The sequence below is a fragment of the Staurois parvus genome, unplaced genomic scaffold, assembly GCF_062004578.1.
Source record: "Staurois parvus isolate SC_StPar_1 unplaced genomic scaffold, SC_StPar_1.0 ptg001181l, whole genome shotgun sequence".
Classification (NCBI taxonomy): Eukaryota; Metazoa; Chordata; class Amphibia; order Anura; family Ranidae; genus Staurois; species Staurois parvus.
Window position 1 is genome coordinate 725,001 of NW_028318977.1, and position 19,909 is coordinate 744,909.

The following is a 19,909-nucleotide window of genomic DNA, read 5'->3' on the forward strand; positions in this document are numbered from 1 at the left end:
GAGAGGCCCACTGCCGCTTGTAGATAGAGAAGTCAGCAGAGGAAATCTTATATGACTCCACCACTCCTTTCGTCTGCTTCTCTGACTGATGACATCATCTAAAGCAGAACATGGCAAAGGAAGTCTTCCACTACTACTTTCCTCTGCTCCTTTGACTGATGATATCATCTAATACAGAGCACGGCAGAAGAGGTCTTCCACCAATCCCTTCCTCTGTGACATCATCTAATGCAGAAGAGGGCTAAGAAAGTCTCCCACCTCTCCCTTCCTCTGTGCCTCTAACTGATGACATCATCTAATGCAGAGTGGGCTAAGGAAGTCTTCCACCACTCCCTTCGTCTTTGCCTCTGACTGTTGACATCATCTAATATAGAGCATGGCAGAAAAGTTCTTCCACTGCTCCCTTCCTCTGGGCCTCTGACTGATGATATCATCTAATGCAGAAGAGGGCTAAGGAAGTCTTCCACCACTCCCTTCGTCTTTGCCTCTGTCAATTGGCATCATCTAATACAGAGCATGGCAGAGGAAGTCTTCCTCCACTCCCTTCCTCTGTGCCTCTGACTGATGACATCATCTAATGCAGAAGAGGGCTAAGGAAGTCTTCCACCACTCCCTTCGTCTTTGCCTCTGACTGATGATATCATCTAATGCAGAAGAGGGCTAAGGAAGTCTTCTGCCACTCCCTTCGTCTTTGCCTCTGTCTGTTGGCATCATCTAATACAGAGCATGGCAGAGGAAGTCTTCCACCACTCCCTTCTTCTTTGCCTCTGACTGATGATATCATCTAATGCAGAAGAGGGCTAAGGAAGTCTTCCACCACTCCCTTCGTCTTTGCCTCTGTCTGTTGGCATCATCTAATACAGAGCATGGCAGAGGAAGTCTTCCACCACTCCCTTCATCTTTGCCTCTGACTGTTGATATCATCTAATGCAGAAGAGGGCTAATGAAGTCTTCCACCACTCCCTTCGTCTTTGCCTCTGTTGGTTGGCATCATCTAATACAGAGCATGGCAGAGGAAGTCTTCCACCACTCCCTTCCTCTGTGCCTCTGACTGATGACATCATCTAATGCAGAAGAGGGCTAAGGAAGTCTTCCACCACTCCCTTCGTCTTTGCCTCTGACTGATGATATCATCTAATGCAGAAGAGGGCTAAGGAAGTCTTCCACCACTCCCTTCGTCTTTGCCTCTGTCTGTTGGCATCATCTAATACAGAGCATGGCAGAGAAAGTCTTCCACCACTCCCTTCATCTTTGCCTCTGACTATTGACATCATCCAATACAGAGCATGGCAGAGGAAGTCTTCCGCCACTCCCTTCATCTTTGCCTCTGACTGTTGACTTCATCTAATACAGAGCATGGCAGAGGAAGTCTTCACTCCATTCGTCTTTGCCTCTGACTGTTGACATCATCTAATACAGAGCGTGGCAGAGGAAGTCTTCCACCACTCCCTTCATCTGTGCCTCTGACTGTTGGCATCATCTAATACAGAGCATGGCAGAGGAAGTCTTTCGCCACACCCTTCGTCTTTGCCTCTGACTGTTGACATCATCTAATACAGAGCATGGCAGAGGAAGTCTTCACTCCATTCGTCTTTGCCTCTGACTGTTGACATCATCTAATACAGAGCATGGCAGAGGAAGTCTTCCACCACTCCCTTCATCTGTGCCTCTGACTGTTGGCATCATCTAATACAGAGCATGGCAAAGGAAGTCTTTCGCCACACCCTTCGTCTTTGCCTCTGACTGTTGACATCATCTAATACAGAGCATGGCAGAGGAAGTCTTCCGCCACTCCCTTCCTCTGTGCCTCTGACTGATTACATCTTTTAATGCAGAGAAATTCTTCCATCACTCCTCTGGTCCACTGATTGATGACATCATCTAATGCAGAGCATGGCAAAGGAAGTCTTCCATGACTCCCTTCTTTTGCTCCACTGACTCAAATGCAGAGAGTAGCAGATGAGGTCTTCCACCATTTCCTTCCTTTGTGCCTCTGATTGCTGATATTATTTAATTCAAAGAGTAGAAAAGGAGGTCTTCCACCATTCCCTTCCGCTCTGCCGCTGCCTGATGGCATCATCTAATGCAGAGGGTAGGCAGAAGAAGTCTTCCACTTCTCCCTTCCTTCGCTTCTCTGACTGATGACATCATCTAATGCAAAGAGTAGTAGAGGAAGTTTTCTACCACTCCCTTCCACTCTTCCTCTGACTGATAACATTATCTAACGCAGAGAGTAGCAGAGGAAGTCTTCCGTTACTCCATTCCTTTGGTCCTCTTGACTGTTGACATCATCAAATGCACAACATGGTAGATGAAGTCTTCCACCACTCCCTTCCTCTGCTTCTCTGAATGATGACATTATCAAATGCAAAGTAGGACAGAGGAAATTTTCCACCACTCCCTTCCTCTGCTCCACTGACTCAAATGCAGAGAGTAGCAGAGGAGGTCTTCCACCATTCTTTTTCTATGTTCCTCTGATTGATGACATCATCAAATGCAGACAGCAGCAGAGGAAGTGAGTGGTGGAAGACTTTCTTTGCCAGCTTTGGTGTTTTGAAGTAGCAGCAGCAAGTCGGTGGCCTGTTACATTGGGCCTCTAATCACAATACCAGTGTGTTCTGGCACAAACAAAAATGCCTGATCAATGAATTGACCTCCAGGAGACTCAATAGAAGAAAGTTTTGGTTAACGAACTTTAAACTAGGATCGAGTATGATTTTGCAGCGTGGTGTGGGTAGTAAATACACAAAGTCCGGTTGCAGTGAAACTTGAAACTTTTATTAAACAGATTACGAACCTTACAAACACCCTGGTGGGAGAGAGGAAAGCACTCACAGTTCACTCACAGATGTGACGGAGGAGAGGTACCGACAGCATCTGTTTCAGAGGGTGAAGTGTAGCTTGGCTGGTCTGGTCACAAGAAGGAAGCTTTTTTCCAGGGTAGGGAGTCCCTAATTTGTCTCTCCTCATCAGAAACCTTTCCCTACCACTAGTTCCCTAACAAGCAAGGTCTCTCTCCCTACACTAGCCAAAACCCAGAGCAGGGACTTAGATAGACCCTACTGACCCAAGATGGCCACTGAGGGTCACATGGCTGCAGCATAGCTAATTGGAACGCTGCTCCACTGACCCAGAGAACCATAGAGAAACATTGTTTCCCTTGGACTTCCTCTCCAAGCTGTGGTAGCACATGCTTCGAGCGCCTCCTACAGTGGGGAAAACAAACCACACCTGCCAGGGATAATTGTCACAGTTTGCATTTCTTTGCTCCTTCCCTTGTAGTTCCTTTGGATCATCTTTTTCCACAGTAACAATGATGATGAGAGGTATAAGAGCGAAGCATCTCAGTGGACACCCTTCCCTTCTCCACCCAAAGATCAATAAAATGTCTAGAGATACATTTAATAAAACATGTTACAGGCTCAGAAAAATAATAACAATGTGGGTTACTTTGGCTCCCGCTGCTGTCAATCACACCCAGTGAGGAGGGAGTGGTGGCCGATGGAGGGTCAATGGACACAGAGAGCCGTCTTGGGAGCAAAAGTGGCTCCATAGCAAGTGGCTTGCTATTGGGGTAATCAAAGGGGGGAAGGAGGCAGGAGCCCTGGTGGGAGCACCTCATAATGGGCATAGCAGGTGTGCAGACCCAGGGACTCTGCTCAGGGATGGTAGGAACCATTCATAATGGGCATGACAGGTGTGCAGACCCAGGGACTCAGCTCAGGGATGGCAGGAACCCCTCATAATAGGCATAGCAGGTGTGCAGACCCAGGGACTCAGCTCAGAGATGGCAGGAACCCCTCATAATAGGCATAGCAGGTGTGCAGACCCAGGGACTCTGCTCAGGGATGGTGGGAACCCCTCATAATGGGCACAGCAGGTGTGCAGACCCAGGAACTCCACTCAGGGATGATAGGAACCTCTCATAATGGGCACAGCAGGTGTGCAGACTCAGGAACTCCATTCAGGGATGGTAGGGACCTCTCATAATGGGAATAACAGGTGTGCAGACCCAGGGACTCAGCTCAGGGATGGTAGGAACCCTTCATAATGGTCCCAGCAGGTGTGCAGACCCAGGGACTCTACTCAGGGATAGTAGGAACCCCTCATAATGGGTGCAGCAGGTGCACAAACCCAGGGACTCAGCTCAGGGATGGTAGGAACCCTTCATAATGGTCCCAGCAGGTGTGCAGACCCAAGGACTCTACTCAGGGATGGTAGGAACCCCTCATAATGGGTGCAGCAGGTGCGCAGACCCAGGAACTCAACTCAGGGATGGTAGGAACACCTCATAATGGGTACAGCAGGTGTGCAGATCCAGGGACTCCACTCAGGGATGGTAGGAACCCCTCATAATGGGTGCAGCAGGTGTGCAGACCCAGGAACTCTGCTCAGGGATGGTAGGAACCCCTCATAATGGGTGCAGCAGGTGCGCAGACCCAGGAACTCTGCTCAGGGATGGTAGGAACCCCTCATAATGGGCGCAGCAGGTGTGCAGACCCAGGGACTCTACTTAGGGATGGTAGGAACCCCTCATAATGGGCGCAGCAGGTGTGCAGACCCAGGAACTCCGCTCAGGGATGATAGGAACCCCTCATAATGGGTGCAGCAGGTGTGCAGACCCAGGGACTCTGCTCAGGGATGGTGGGAACCCCTCATAATGGGTGCAGCAGGTGTGCAGACCCAGGAACTCTGCTCAGGGATGGTGGGAACCCCTCATAATGGGCACAGCAGGTGTGCAGACCCAGGAACTCCACTCAGGGATGATAGGAACATCTCATAATGGGCATAGCAGGTGTGCAGACCCAGGGACTCCACTCAGAGACGGTAGGGACCCCTCATAATGGAAATAACAGGTGTGCAGACCCAGGGACTCAGCTCAGGGATGGTAGGAACCCTTCATAATGGTCCCAGCAGGTGTGCAGACCCAGGGACTCTACTCAGGGATAGTAGGAACCCCTCATAATGGGTGCAGCAGGTGTACAGACCCAGGAACTCAGCACGGGGATGGTGGGAACCCCTCATAATGGGCACTGCAGGTGTATAGACCCGGGAACTCAGCACGGGGATGGTGGGAACCCCTCATAATGGGCACTGCAGGTGTATAGACCCGGGAACTCAGCACAGGGATGGTAGGAACCCCTCATAATGGGTGCAGCAGGTGGGCAGACCCAGGATATCAGCTCAGGGATGTTGGGAACCCCTCATAATAGGCACACCAAGTGTATTGACGAGGGTACTCACCAATAATTTTGATCACCTAGGAAAGGCTCACTTCTCGATGATTATCTCTGCATTATCATTGTATTCCTCCAGCAATAATAATAATAATATTAATGGCTTCACGCTTTCTTCCTTGTGGGGACCAGCAGCCAATAGAACCCCCTCAGCCCTCCCGGGACTGTCAGTGTTCCCCCATTAATCCTTCTACCAGACCTTCACTGGGCGATAATTACAGCTCAATAATTACAATGATTGGTGTGAGAATTCATTTAATACTCACGGCAGATCAATAACTCTATTGGCTGAGATCATTTATCATCTGCAATCAGACGGCATGACATCGCACATATACATCCCTCACATGCCTCTGTGCCCTGCCGGCCTGGAGGACAATGGTGTATCAGCCAAAAATTTCTGTCCTGACTGGTAGATTTTGCTTCAGGTGAGCCGAAATACAGCACAGAAACCCAAGGAGTCTTTAATAGAAAAGAATCCGGAGATCCTTTTCACATAATAAAGACAAGATAAAGCCTAGAGGTGGTCATGGGATTATAGGGGATCCACCAGAGGAGGAGTGTGAGGAATCTAGCGGATGAAGGGTTACAGGACTGTAAATGATCTGGTAATCAATGTGAGGAATCTGTCGGATGAAGGGTTACAGGACTGTAAATGATCCGGTCATCAATGTGAGGAAACCAGCGGATGAAGGGTTACAGGACTGTAAATGATCCGGTAATCAATGTGAGGAATCTAGTGGATGGAGGGTTAGAGGACTGTAAATGATCCGGTAATCAATGTGAGGAATCTAGAGGATGAAGGGTTACAGAACTGTAAATGATCCGGTAATCAATGTGAGGAATCTAGCGGATGAAGGGTTACAGGACTGTAAATGATCCGGTAATCAATGTGCGGAATCTAGCGGATGGAGGGTTACAGGACTGTAAATGATCCGGTAATCAATGTGCGGAATCTAGCGGATGGAGGGTTACAGGACTGTAAATGATCCGGTAATCAATGTGAGGAATCTAGCGGATGAAGGGTTACAGGACTGTAAATGATCCGGTAATCAATGTGAGGAATCTAGCGGATGAAGGGTTACAGGACTGTAAATGATCCGGTAATCAATGTGAGGAATCTAGCGGATGAAGGGTTACAGGACTGTAAATGATCCAGTCATCAATGTGAGGAATCTAGCGGATGAAGGGTTACAGGACTGTAAATGATCCGGTAATCAATGTGAGGAATCTAGCGGATGAAGGGTTACAGGACTGTAAATGATCCGGTAATCAATGTGAGAAATCTAGCGGATGAAGGGTTACAGGACTGTAAATGATCCGGTAATCAATGTGAGGAATCTAGCGGATGAAGGGTTACAGGACTGTAAATGATCCAGTCATCAATGTGAGGAATCTAGCAGATGAAGGGTTACAGGACTGTAAATGATCCGGTAATCAATGTGAGGAATCTAGCGGATGAAGGGTTACAGGACTGTAAATGATCCAGTCATCAATGTAAGGAATCTGTCGGATGAAGGGTTACAGGACTGTAAATGATCTGATAATCAATCTGAGGAATCTGTCAGATGAAGGGTTACAGGAGTGTAAATGATCCGGTAATCAATGTGAGGAATCTAGCGGATGAAGGGTTACAGGACTGTAAATGATCCAGTCATCAATGTGAGGAATCTAGCGGATGAAGGGTTACAGGACTGTAAATGATCCGGTAATCAATGTGAGGAATCTAGCGGATGAAGGGTTACAGGACTGTAAATGATCCAGTCATCAATGTAAGGAATCTGTCGGATGAAGGGTTACAGGACTGTAAATGATCTGATAATCAATGTGAGGAATCTGTCGGATGAAGGGTTACAGGACTGTAAATGATCCGGTAATCAATGTGAGGAATCTAGCGGATGAAGGGTTACAGGACTGTAAATGATCCAGTCATCAATGTGAGGAATCTAGCGGATGAAGGGTTACAGGACTGTAAATTATCCGGTAATCAATGTGAGGAATCTAGCGGATGGAAGGTTACAGGACTGTAAATGATCCGGTAATCAATGTGAGGAATCTAGAGGATGAAGGGTTACAGGATTGTAAATGATCTGGTAATCAATGTGAGGAATCTAGCGGATGGAAGGTTACAGGACTGTAAATGATCCGGTAATCAATGTGAGGAATCTAGCGGATGAAGGGTTACAGGACTGTAAATGATCCAGTAATCAATGTGAGGAATCTAGCAGATGAAGGGTTACAGGACTGTAAATGATCCGGTAATCAATGTGAGGAATCTAGAGGATGAAGGGTTACAGGGCTGTAAATGATCCGGTAATCAATGTGAGGAATCTAGCAGATGAAGGGTTACAGGACTGTAAATGATCCGGTCATCAAAGTGAGGAATCTAGTGGATGAAGGTTTACAGGACTGTAAATGATCCGGTCATCAAAGTGAGGAATCTAGCGGATGGAAGGTTACAGGACTGTAAATGATTCGGTAATCAATGTGAAGAATCTGTCGGATGAAGGGTTACAGGACTGTAAATGATCCGGTAATCAATGTGAGGAATCTAGAGGATGAAGGGTTACAGGACTGTAAATGATCCGGTAATCAATGTGAGGAATCTAGCAGATGAAGGGTTACAGGACTGTTAATGATCCAGTAATCAATGTGAGGAACAGGGGCGGACTGACCATTTGGAAACTCAGGCACTGCCCGAGGGCCCGGGGTCAGTAGAGGCCTCCATGAGATGCCCCTGGTACCTTTTTCATAGGCTTTTTTGAATTTGGCCAAGGACACAGGGGCCCCATGATCCCCTATTGCCCAGGGGCCCCATGAGTTGTCAGTCTGCCCCTGGTGAGGAATCTAGATAAAGGGTTACAGGACTGTAAATGATCAAGTAATCAAAGGATGACAGAATTATGAGACATCCCTGAAGTGAGGAGGTACAGAATTATGAGATGTTCACCAATTTAGGGATTCCAGGTTTATAGTGGATCCGGCGGGACTAAATAAGATCCTAGGCTCAATGATTATGGGATCCAACAGGAGGTTACAGCATTAGGCACAGTCCAGCAGATGAGGGGTTGTAGATTAATGAGGGATCCAATGCTAGATTAGAAATAGGATTATGAGGGATCCAGTAGTCAGACGTTTATAGTATTATGAGGGTTCCATTTGCCAAAAGATTACAGGACTCTGAGGAATTTGGACATTGATGGGTTACAGGATTATGAGGGATTTGGAAGCTGATGGTTATGGAATTTTGAAAGATTTGGAAGCTGATGGTTATGGAATTTTGAAAGATTTGGAAGTTGATGGTTATGGAATTTCGAAAGATTTGGAAGTTGATGGTTATGGAATTTCGAAAGATTTGGAAGCTGATGGTTATGGAATTTTGAAAGATTTGGAAGTTGATGGTTATGCAATTTCGAAAGATTTGGAAGCTGATGGTTATGGAATTTCGAAAGATTTGGAAGTTGATGGTTATGGAATTTCGAAAGATTTGGAAGTTGATGGTTATGGAATTTCGAAAGATTTGGAAGTTGATGGTTATGGAATTTCGAAAGATTTGGAAGCTGATGGTTATGGAACTTTGAAAGATTTGGAAGTTGATGGTTATAGAATTTCGAAAGATTTGGAAGTTGATGGTTATGGAATTTTGAAAGATTTGGAAGTTGATGGTTTACGTCACGGGTGTCAAACTGGCTGCCCTCCAGCTGTTGCCACACTAGAAATCCAATGAGGCATTGCAAGATTGACAGCTACAAGCATGACTCCCAAAAGCAGGGGAATGATGGGACTCGTAGTCCCGCAACAGCTGAAGGGCCACCAGTTTCACACCCCTGGTTTACGTCAACATGTTTGAAGAGTTACAGGAATATTAGGATTCTGGCAATTGATGAGTTACAAGATAATGGGGGGGGTTAGCTGGCAGTTGAAAGGTTGCAGAATAATGAGGGAGCCAGAAGTTAAAGGGTTAAAGGATCCAACAGCATAGAATTACAGGAAATTAGGGAACCAGAGATAAAGGGTTTTAAAGTAAGTTTTAAAAAATTGTAAAAAAAAAATGGTGGTTGGTGGGTAAAAAGAAAATGAAGGGTCTGGCAGTTGAAGGGTTACAGGATAAAGCGAGATCTAGCAGTTGATACACTATATTGCCCTTCAAATCATGTGATTCAGGTGTTCCAATAATCTCCATGGCCACAGTTGTGTAAAATCAAGCCCCTAGGCATGCAGACTGCTTCTACAAACATATGTGAAAGAATGGGTCGCTCTCAGGAGCTCAGTGACTCCGAGCGTGGTCCCGTGATAGGTTGTCACCTATGATAAGTCCATCCGTGACATTTCCTGGCTACTAAATATTCCACGCTCAACTGTTAGTGGGATTATAACAAAGTGGAAGCAACTGGGAACAACAGCAACTCAGCCACCAAGTGGTAGGCCACGTCACATGACAGAGCGGGGTCAGCGCACAGTGCGCAGAAGTCACCAACTGTCTTCAGAGTCAATAGCTAAAGACCTCCAAACTTGGTGTGGCCTTCAGATGAGCACAACAACAGTGTGTAGAGAGCTTCATGGAATGGGTTTCCAAGGCCAAGCAGCTGCATCCAAGCCTTACATCACCAAGTGCAATGTAAAGCGTTGGATGCCGTGGTGTAAAGCATGCCACCACTGAACTCTAGAGCAATGGAGACGTGTTCTCTGGAGTGACCAATCATGCTTCTCTGTCTGGCAATCTGTTGGACGTGTCTGCGTTTGGCAGTTGCCAGGAGAATGGTACTTTCCTGACTGCATTGTGCCAAGTGTAAAGTTTGGTGGAGGGGAGATTATGGTGTGGGGTTGTTTTTCAGGTGTTGGGTTCGGCCCCCTAGTTCCAGTGAAATGAAGTCTTAAAGTGTCAGCATACCAAGACATTTCGGACAATTTCATGCTCCCAACTTTGTGGGAGGAGTTTGGGGATGGCCCCTTCCTGTTCCAACATGACTGCACACCAGTGCACCAAGCAAGGTCCATAAAGACATGGAGGAGCCAGTTTGGGGTGGAGGAACTTGACTGGCCTGCACAGAGTCCTGACCTCAACCCCATAGAACACCTTTGGGATGAATTAGAGCGCAGACTGCGAGCCAGGCCTCCTCCCCCGACATCAGTGCCTGACCTCACAAATGTGCTTCTGGAAGAATGGTCCAACCTTCCCATAGACACCCTCCTAAACCTTGTGGATGGCCTTCCCAGAAGAGTTGAAGCTGGTATAGCTGCAAAGGGTGGGGCCAACTCAATATTGAACCCTACGGACTAAGACTGGGGGGCCATTAAAGTTCATGTGCGGCCCAATACTTTTTGCAATATAATGTAGATAACAGAATAATGAGGCATTCAGTTTATTATTTATTACAGGTACTTACAGACAGTAAAATAAGTATTGAACACGTCACCATTTGTCTAGGTAAATATAATTTTAAAGGTGCTATTGAAATTTTCACCACATGTCGGTAACAACCCATGCATTATACATACAAAGAGACTAAAAAAATACATTCAGAAATTAAGTTATGTGTAATAAATAAGAATGACACAGGGAAAAGGTATTGAACACGCTAACTGAAATCTATTCAATACTTGGTACAAAATCCTTTGTTGGTAATGATAGCTACAAGATGCCTCCTGTATGGAGAAACTAGCCGCATGCATTGCTCAGGTGTGATTTTGGCTCATTCTTCCACACAGTCTTCAAATCTTGAAGGTTCCGTGGGCCTCCTCTATGAACTCTGATATTTAGTTCTTTCTATGTTGATGAGGGGTCTGGCAGTTGAAGGGTTACATGTTGGTGAGGGATCTGGCAGTTGATGTTTTACATGTTGGTGAGGGGTTCAGCAGTTGAGCGGTTACATGTTGGTTAGGGGTCTGGCAGTTGAAGGGTTACATGTTGGTGAGGGTTCTGGCAGTTATTATTATTATTATTATACAGTATTTATAAAGCGCCAATAGTTCGCTCAGCGCTGTACATTACAAAGGGGGACAGAACATGTGACAGAACAATACCAATACAATGCAAAACATGAGGGGATTGAGGGCCCTGCTCTTTCGAGCTTACAATCTAGGAGATGAAGGGTTACATGTTGGTGAGGGCTCTGGCAGTTGAAGGGTTAAATGTTGATGGGGGTCTGGCAGTTGAAGGGTTGCATGTGTATGAGGGGTCTTGCAGTTGAAGGGTTACATGTTGGTGAGGGATCTGGCAGTTGAGGTTTTACATGTTGGTGAGGGATCTGGCAGTTGAAGGGTTACATGTTGGTGAAGGATCTGGCAGTTAAAGGGTTACATGCTGGTGAGGAACCTGGCAGTTTAAGGGTTACATGTTGATGGGCGTTTGGCAGTTGAAGAGTTACTTGTTAATGAGGTCTGATGTTGAAGGGTTCCATGTGTATGAAGGGTCTGGCAGTTGAAGGGTTACATGTTGATGATGAGGGTCAGGCAGTTGAAGGGTTACATGTTGATGGGCGTTTGGCAGTTGAAGAGTTACTTGTTAATGAGGTCTGATGTTGAAGGGTTCCATGTGTATGAAGGGTCTGGCAGTTGAAGGGTTACATGTTGATGATGAGGGTCAGGCAGTTGAAGGGTTACATGTTGGTGAAGGATCTGGCATTTGAAAGGTTAAATGCTGATGAGGGATCTGGCAGTTGAAGGATTACATGTTGGTGAGGGTCTATCAGTTGAAGGGTTACATGTTGGTGAGGTGTCTGGCAGTTGAAGGGTTACATGTTGATGGGCGTCTGGCAGTTGAAGGGTTACATGTTGGTGAGGGATCTGGCAGTTGAAGGGTTACATGTTGGTGAAGGATCTGTCAGTTGAAGGGTTACATGTTGGTGAGGGATCTGGCAGTTGAAGGGTTAAATGTTGGTGAGGGATCTGGCAATTGAGGGGTTTCATGTTGGTGAGGGGGTCTGTCAGTTGAGGGGTTTCATGTTGGTGAGGGGGTCTGTCAGTTGAAGGGTTACATGTTGGTGAGGGATCTGGCTGTTGAGGGGTTACATGTTGGTGAGGAATCTGGCAGTTGAAGGGTTACATGTTGATAGGGGTCTGGTAAATGAAGGGTTACATGTTAATGAGGTCTGGATGTAGAAGAATTACGTGTTGGTGAGGGGTCTGGCAGTTGAAGGGTTACATGTTGGTGAGGGGTCTGGCAGTTGAAGGGTTACATGCTGGTGAGGGATCTGGCAATTGAGGGGTTACATGTTGGTGAGGTGTCTGGCAGATGAAGGGTTACATGTTGGTGAGGGGTCTGGCAGTTGAAGGGTTACATGTTGGTGAGGGGTCTGGCAGTTGAGGGGTTACATTTTGGTTAGGGGTCTGGCAGTTGAAGAGTTACATGTTGGTGAAGGGTCTGGCAGTTTAACGGTTACATGTTTGTGAGGTGTCTGGAAGTTGAAGGATTACATGTTGGTGAGGGTCTGGCAGTTGAAGGGTTATATGCTGGTGAGGGACCTGGCAGTTGAAGGGTTACATGTTGATGGGGGTCTGGCAGTTGAAGGGTTACATTTTGATGGGGGTCTGGCTGTTGAAGGGTTACATGTGTATGAGGGGTCTGGATGTTGAAGGGTTACATGTGTATGAGGGGTCTGGATGTTGAAAGGGTTACATGCTGGTGAGGGATCAGGCAGTTGAAGGGTTAAATGCTGGTGAGAGATCTGGCAGTTGAAGGGTTACATGTTGATGGGGGTCTGGCAGTTAAAGGGTTGAATGTGTATGAGGGATCTGGCAGTTAAAGGGTTACATGCTGGTGAGGAACCTGGCAGTTTAAGGGTTACATGTTAGTGAGGGTCTGGCAGTTGAAGAGTTACTTGTTAATGAGGTCTGGATGTTGAAGGGTTACATGTGTATGAAGGGTCTGGCAGTTGAAGGGTTACATGTTGGTGAAGGATCTGGTATTTGAAGGGTTAAATGCTGGTGAGGGATCTGAAGTATTATATGTTGGAGAGGGTCTAGCAGTTGAAGGGTTACATGTTGGTGAGGTGTCTGGCAGTTGAAGGGTTACATGTTGATGGGCGTCTGGCAGTTGAAGAGTTGCATGTGTATGAGGGATCTGGCAGTTGAAGGGTTACATGTTGGTGAGGGATCTGGCAGCTGAGGGGTTACATGTTGGTGAGGATCTGGCAGTTGAAGGGTTACATGTTGGTGAAGGATCTGGAAGTTGAAGGGTTACATGTTGGTGATGAGGGTCTGGCAGATGAAGGGTTACATGTTGGTGAAGTATCTGGCATTTGAAGGGCTCAATGCTGGTGAGGGATCTTGCAGTTGAAGGATTACATGTTGGTGAGGGATCTGGCAGTTGAGGGGTTACATGATGGTGAGGGATCTGGCAGTTGAAGGGTTACATGTTGGTGAGGGGTCTGGCAGTTGAAGGGTTACATGTTGGTGAGGGGTCTGGCAGTTGAGGGGTTACATGTTGGTGAGGGATCTGGCAGTTGAGGGGTTACATGTTGGTGAGGGGTCTGGCAGTTGAGGGGTTACATGTTGGTGAGGGGTCTGGTAGTTGAAGGGTTACATGTTGGTGAGGGGTCTGGCAGTTGAGGGGTTACATGTTGGTGAGGGGTCTGGCAGTTGAGGGGTTACATGTTGGTGAGGGGTCTGGCAGTTGAAGGGTTACATGTTGGTGAGGGGTCTGGCAGTTGAGGGGCTACATTTTGGTGAGGGGTCTGGCAGTTGAGGGATTATGGGTAATGAAGAGTCTGGCAGCTGAGGGGTTAAATGTTGGTGAGGGATCTGGCAGTTGAGGGGTTAAGTGTTGGTGAGGGATCTGGCAGTTGAGGGGTTAAGTGTTGGTGAGGGGTCTGGCAGCTGAGGGGTTACGTGTTGGTGAGGGATCTGGCAGCTGAGGGGTTAAGTGTTGGTGAGGGGTCTGGCAGCTGAGGGGTTAAGTGTTGGTGAGGGGTCTGGCAGCTGAGGGGTTAGATGTTGGTGAGGGGTCTGGCAGCTGAGGGGTTAAGTGTTGGTGAGGGGTCTGGCAGCTGAGGGGTTACGTGTTGGTGAGGGGTCTGGCAGCTGAGGGGTTACGTGTTGGTGAGGGGTCTGGCAGCTGAGGGGTTACGTGTTGGTGAGGGATCTGGCAGTTGAGGGGTTACATGTTGGTGAGGGGTCTGGCAGTTGAGGGGTTACATGTTGGTGAGGGGTCTGGCAGTTGAGGGGTTATGGGTAATGAAGAGTCTGGCAGATGAGGGGTTAAATGTTGGTGAGGGATCTGGCAGTTGAGGGGTTACGTGTTGGTGAGGGATCTGGCAGTTGAGGGGTTATGTGTTGGTGAGGGGTCTGGCAGTTGAGGGGTTAAGTGTTGGTGAGGGGTCTGGCAGCTGAGGGGTTACGTGTTGGTGAGGGGTCTGGCAGCGGAGGGTTTACGTGTTGGTGAGGGGTCTGGCAGCTGAGGGGTTACGTGTTGGTGAGGGGTCTGGCAGCTGAGGGGTTACGTGTTGGTGAGGGGTCTGGCAGCTGAGGGGTTACGTGTTGGTGAGGGGTCTGGCAGCTGAGGGGTTACGTGTTGGTGAGGGGTCTGGCAGCTGAGGGGTTACGTGTTGGTGAGGGATCTGGCAGCTGAGGGGTTACGTGTTGGTGAGGGATCTGGCAGTTGAGAGGTTACGTGTTGGTGAGGGGTCTGGCAGTTGAGGGGTTAAGTGTTGGTGAGGGGTCTGGCAGCTGGGGGGTTAAGTGTTGGTGAGGGGTCTGGCAGCTGAGGGGTTAGGTGTTGGTGAGGGATCTGGCAGCTGAGGGGTTATGTGTTGGTGAGGGGTCTGGCAGCTGAGGGGTTACGAGTTGGTGAGGGGTCTGGCAGCTGAGGGGTTACGTGTTGGTGAGGGATCTGGCAGCTGAGGGGTTACGTGTTGGTGAGGGATCTGGCAGCTGAGGGGTTACGTGTTGGTGAGGGATCTGGCAGCTGAGGGGTTAAATGTTGGTGAGGGGTCTGGCAGCTGAGGGGTTACGTGTTGGTGAGGGATCTGGCAGCTGAGGGGTTACGTGTTGGTGAGGGATCTGGCAGCTGAGGGGTTAAGTGTTGGTGAGGGGTCTGGCAGCTGAGGGGTTACGTGTTGGTGAGGGATCTGGCAGCTGAGGGGTTACGTGTTGGTGAGGGATCTGGCAGCTGAGGGGTTACTTGTTGGTGAGGGATCTGGCAGCTCAGGGGTTAAGTGTTGGTGAGGGATCTGGCAGCTGAGGGGTTACGTGTTGGTGAGGGATCTGGCAGCTCAGGGGTTAAGTGTTGGTGAGGGGTCTGGCAGCTGAGGGGTTACGTGTTGGTGAGGGGTCTGGCAGCTGAGGGGTTACGTGTTGGTGAGGGGTCTGGCAGCTGAGGGGTTACGTGTTGGTGAGGGGTCTGGCAGTTGAGGGGTTACATGTTGGTGAGGGGTCAGGCAGTTGAGGGGTTATGGGTAATGAAGAGTCTGGCAGCTGAGGGGTTAAATGTTGGTGAGGGATCTGGCAGTTGAGGGGTTACGTGTTGGTGAGGGATCTGGCAGTTGCGGGGTTATGTGTTGGTGAGGGGTCTGGCAGCTGGGGGGTTACGAGTTGGTGAGGGGTCTGGCAGCTGAGGGGTTACGTGTTGGTGAGGGATCTGGCAGCTGAGGGGTTAAGTGTTGGTGAGGGGTCTGGCAGCTGAGGGGTTACGTGTTGGTGAGGGGTCTGGCAGCTGAGGGGTTACGTGTTGGTGAGGGATCTGGCAGCTCAGGGGTTAAGTGTTGGTGAGGGGTCTGGCAGCTGAGGGGTTACGTGTTGGTGAGGGGTCTGGCAGCTGAGGGGTTACGTGTTGGTGAGGGGTCTGGCAGCTGAGGGGTTACGTGTTGGTGAGGGGTCTGGCAGCTGAGGGGTTACGTGTTGGTGAGGGATCTGGCAGCTGAGGGGTTACGTGTTGGTGAGGGATCTGGCAGCTGAGGGGTTACGTGTTGGTGAGGGATCTGGCAGTTAAGGGGTTATGGGTAATGAAGAGTCTGGCAGTTGAAGGGTTGTAGGATTTGGGATGGCCCCGCCCCCTCAGGTAGTGACATCAGACATACAGAGAAGATCTGGCAGCTGAGGGGTTAGGTGTTGGTGAGGGATCTGGCAGCTGAGGGGTTAAGTGTTGGTGAGGGGTCTGGCAGCTGAGGGGTTACGAGTTGGTGAGGGGTCTGGCAGCTGAGGGGTTACGTGTTGGTGAGGGGTCTGGCAGCTGAGGGGTTACGTGTTGGTGAGGGGTCTGGCAGCTGAGGGGTTACGTGTTGGTGAGGGGTCTGGCAGCTGAGGGTTACGTGTTGGTGAGGGGTCTGGCAGCTGAGGGGTTACGTGTTGGTGAGGGATCTGGCAGCTGAGGGGTTACGTGTTGGTGAGGGATCTGGCAGCTGAGGGGTTACGTGTTGGTGAGGGATCTGGCAGCTGAGGGGTTAAGTGTTGGTGAGGGGTCTGGCAGCTGAGGGGTTACGTGTTGGTGAGGGATCTGGCAGCTGAGGGGTTACGTGTTGGTGAGGGATCTGGCAGCTGAGGGGTTACTTGTTGGTGAGGGATCTGGCAGCTCAGGGGTTAAGTGTTGGTGAGGGATCTGGCAGCTGAGGGGTTACGTGTTGGTGAGGGATCTGGCAGCTCAGGGGTTAAGTGTTGGTGAGGGGTCTGGCAGCTGAGGGGTTACGTGTTGGTGAGGGGTCTGGCAGCTGAGGGGTTACGTGTTGGTGAGGGGTCTGGCAGTTGAGGGGTTACGTGTTGGTGAGGGGTCAGGCAGTTGAGGGGTTATGGGTAATGAAGAGTCTGGCAGCTGAGGGGTTAAATGTTGGTGAGGGATCTGGCAGTTGAGGGGTTACGTGTTGGTGAGGGATCTGGCAGTTGCGGGGTTATGTGTTGGTGAGGGGTCTGGCAGTTGAGGGGTTAAGTGTTGGTGAGGGGTCTGGCAGCTGGGGGGTTACGAGTTGGTGAGGGGTCTGGCAGCTGAGGGGTTACGTGTTGGTGAGGGATCTGGCAGCTGAGGGGTTAAGTGTTGGTGAGGGGTCTGGCAGCTGAGGGGTTACGTGTTGGTGAGGGGTCTGGCAGCTGAGGGGTTACGTGTTGGTGAGGGATCTGGCAGCTCAGGGGTTAAGTGTTGGTGAGGGGTCTGGCAGCTGAGGGGTTACGTGTTGGTGAGGGGTCTGGCAGCTGAGGGGTTACGTGTTGGTGAGGGGTCTGGCAGCTGAGGGGTTATGTGTTGGTGAGGGGTCTGGCAGCTGAGGGGTTACGTGTTGGTGAGGGATCTGGCAGCTGAGGGGTTACGTGTTGGTGAGGGATCTGGCAGCTGAGGGGTTACGTGTTGGTGAGGGATCTGGCAGTTAAGGGGTTATGGGTAATGAAGAGTCTGGCAGTTGAAGGGTTGTAGGATTTGGGATGGCCCCGCCCCCTCAGGTAGTGACATCAGACATACAGAGAAGATCTGGCAGCTGAGGGGTTAGGTGTTGGTGAGGGATCTGGCAGCTGAGGGGTTAAGTGTTGGTGAGGGGTCTGGCAGCTGAGGGGTTACGAGTTGGTGAGGGGTCTGGCAGCTGAGGGGTTACGTGTTGGTGAGGGGTCTGGCAGCTGAGGGGTTACGTGTTGGTGAGGGGTCTGGCAGCTGAGGGGTTACGTGTTGGTGAGGGGTCTGGCAGCTGAGGGGTTACGTGTTGGTGAGGGGTCTGGCAGCTGAGGGGTTACGTGTTGGTGAGGGGTCTGGCAGCTGAGGGGTTACGTGTTGGTGAGGGATCTGGCAGCTGAGGGGTTACGTGTTGGTGAGGGATCTGGCAGCTGAGGGGTTACGTGTTGGTGAGGGATCTGGCAGTTAAGGGGTTATGGGTAATGAAGAGTCTGGCAGTTGAAGGGTTGTAGGATTTGGGATGGCCCCGCCCCCTCAGGTAGTGACATCAGACATACAGAGAAGATCACACAGAGCACACTGCAGGCTGATCTCTCTCCATCACTGCACCACCATCATCATCCTCACACTGCATCACTGCACCTGAGATCTCTGCAGCCCCCCCCCCACACACACACACACACACTCAGCATGATAGGTGTCTGATCATCACTAGAGATGCACAATCTGGGGGTGGTGTGACCCCCAAAAGGTGAAAGCTCTGCAACATCACAGGGTGAGTACAGCTACTGCACACCTTTCATCATGTATGTACCATGTATGTATACAATGGCGTGATTATACTGCACTCCTCCCATCATGTATGTACCATGTATGTATACAATGATATGTGATTACACTGCACGCCTCCCATCATGTATGTACCATGTATGTATACAATGATGTGTGATTATACTGCACGCCTCCCATCATGTATGTACCATGTATGTATACAATGATATGTGATTATATTGCATTCCCCTGGGTACATGAATGCATAGGAATGCCATCAGACGGAGGCACAGCTTCCTATACATACATCCCAGGCTGTACAGGAGGGTCGGATAGAGGTGTATGTGTGTTGTGTGTTGTCTGGTTGTATGGTATATTGTCTGCTTGTGTATCATGTGAGGGTCTTGCTGTGCACAGTGTCGGGTGTACACACAGATGGGGGGATTTGCACTTGATCTCCGGGCCTGCGGCTTGTGCTGCCCACCAGACATCTGTACTATCCTCTGGACATCATCGTACATCTCTGCCATATGGAACCGAGCCTCCACACTGCCTGTGTGTGAGCATTCTATTGTGCGTGTGTATTCCTTGTGTGTGTTTTATTATATGTGTGTTTGTGGGTATTCCATTTTGTGTGTGTGTGTGTGTATTCCAGTGTGTGTGTGTATTCCAGTGTGTGTGTGTATTCCAGTGTGTGTGTGTATTCCAGTGTGTGTGTGTGTGTGTATTCCAGTGTGTTGTGTATTCCAGTGTGTGTGTGTTGTGTATTCCAGTGTGTGTACTCCATTGTGTATGTGTGTTTGCGTGTGTGTATTGTATGATGTGTGTGTGAATTGTATGATGTGTGTGTGTGAATTGTATGATGTGTGTGTGTGTGTGTGTGAATTGTATGGTGTGTGTGTGTGAAGTGTGTGTGTGTGAATTGTATGGTGTGTGTGTGTGTGAATTGTATGATGTGTGTGTATGTGAAGTGTGTGTGTGTGTGTGTGTGTGTGTGTGTGTGTGTGTGTGTGTGTGTGAAGTGTGTGTGTATGTGAATTGTGTGTATGTATGTGAAGTGTGTGTGTGTGTGAATTGTATGATGTGTGTGTATGTGAAGTGTGTGTGAAGTGTGTGTGTATGTGAATTGTGTGTATGTATGTGAAGTGTGTGTGTGTGTGTGTGTGTGAAGTGTGTGTGTATGTGAATTGTGTGTATGTATGTGAAGTGTGTGTGTGTGTGTGTGTGTGAAGTGTGTGTGTATGTGAATTGTGTGTATGTATGTGAAGTGTGTGTGTGTGTGTGTGTGTGTGTGTGTGTGTGTGAATTGTGTGTGTATATGAAGTGTGTGTTTCAGTGAGGTTTATTTCAGTCCATGTGTGAGCTGTGTGTTGCTGTATTGTACTGTGATGGAGAGATGACCCTTCCTTGGTGTAGTAGGGGATACAATGTCTCCTCATTACATACACACAACAATCTGCTCCATGTCAGGATAATCCCGGATCAGCCCCCAGAGAATATCCCGCTCAGCAGAGACTCTTCCCAGTAGGATCTCCTCCTCTCCAGGACGGGTGGAAGGAGATGTGTGGAGATGGTTGGGGTTTGTTCTGTATCGGAG

General features: G+C 49.1%; 1 protein-coding gene across 2 annotated transcripts in view; it reads left to right on the forward strand.

The window, feature by feature from the left end:
• Window positions 1-18,059: 18,059 nt before the first annotated feature.
• The window catches only part of FNDC4 (fibronectin type III domain containing 4), a 59,104-nt gene continuing 57,254 nt past the window's right edge, over window positions 18,060-19,909 (forward strand). The window contains exon 1 of one of the 2 annotated variants that reach the window (XM_089659670.1): window positions 18,060-18,316. The gene's annotated coding sequence lies outside the window, so the exon portion shown is untranslated. The remainder of the gene's footprint in view (window positions 18,317-19,909) is intronic. The other variant, XM_089659671.1, reaches the window with a different exon arrangement.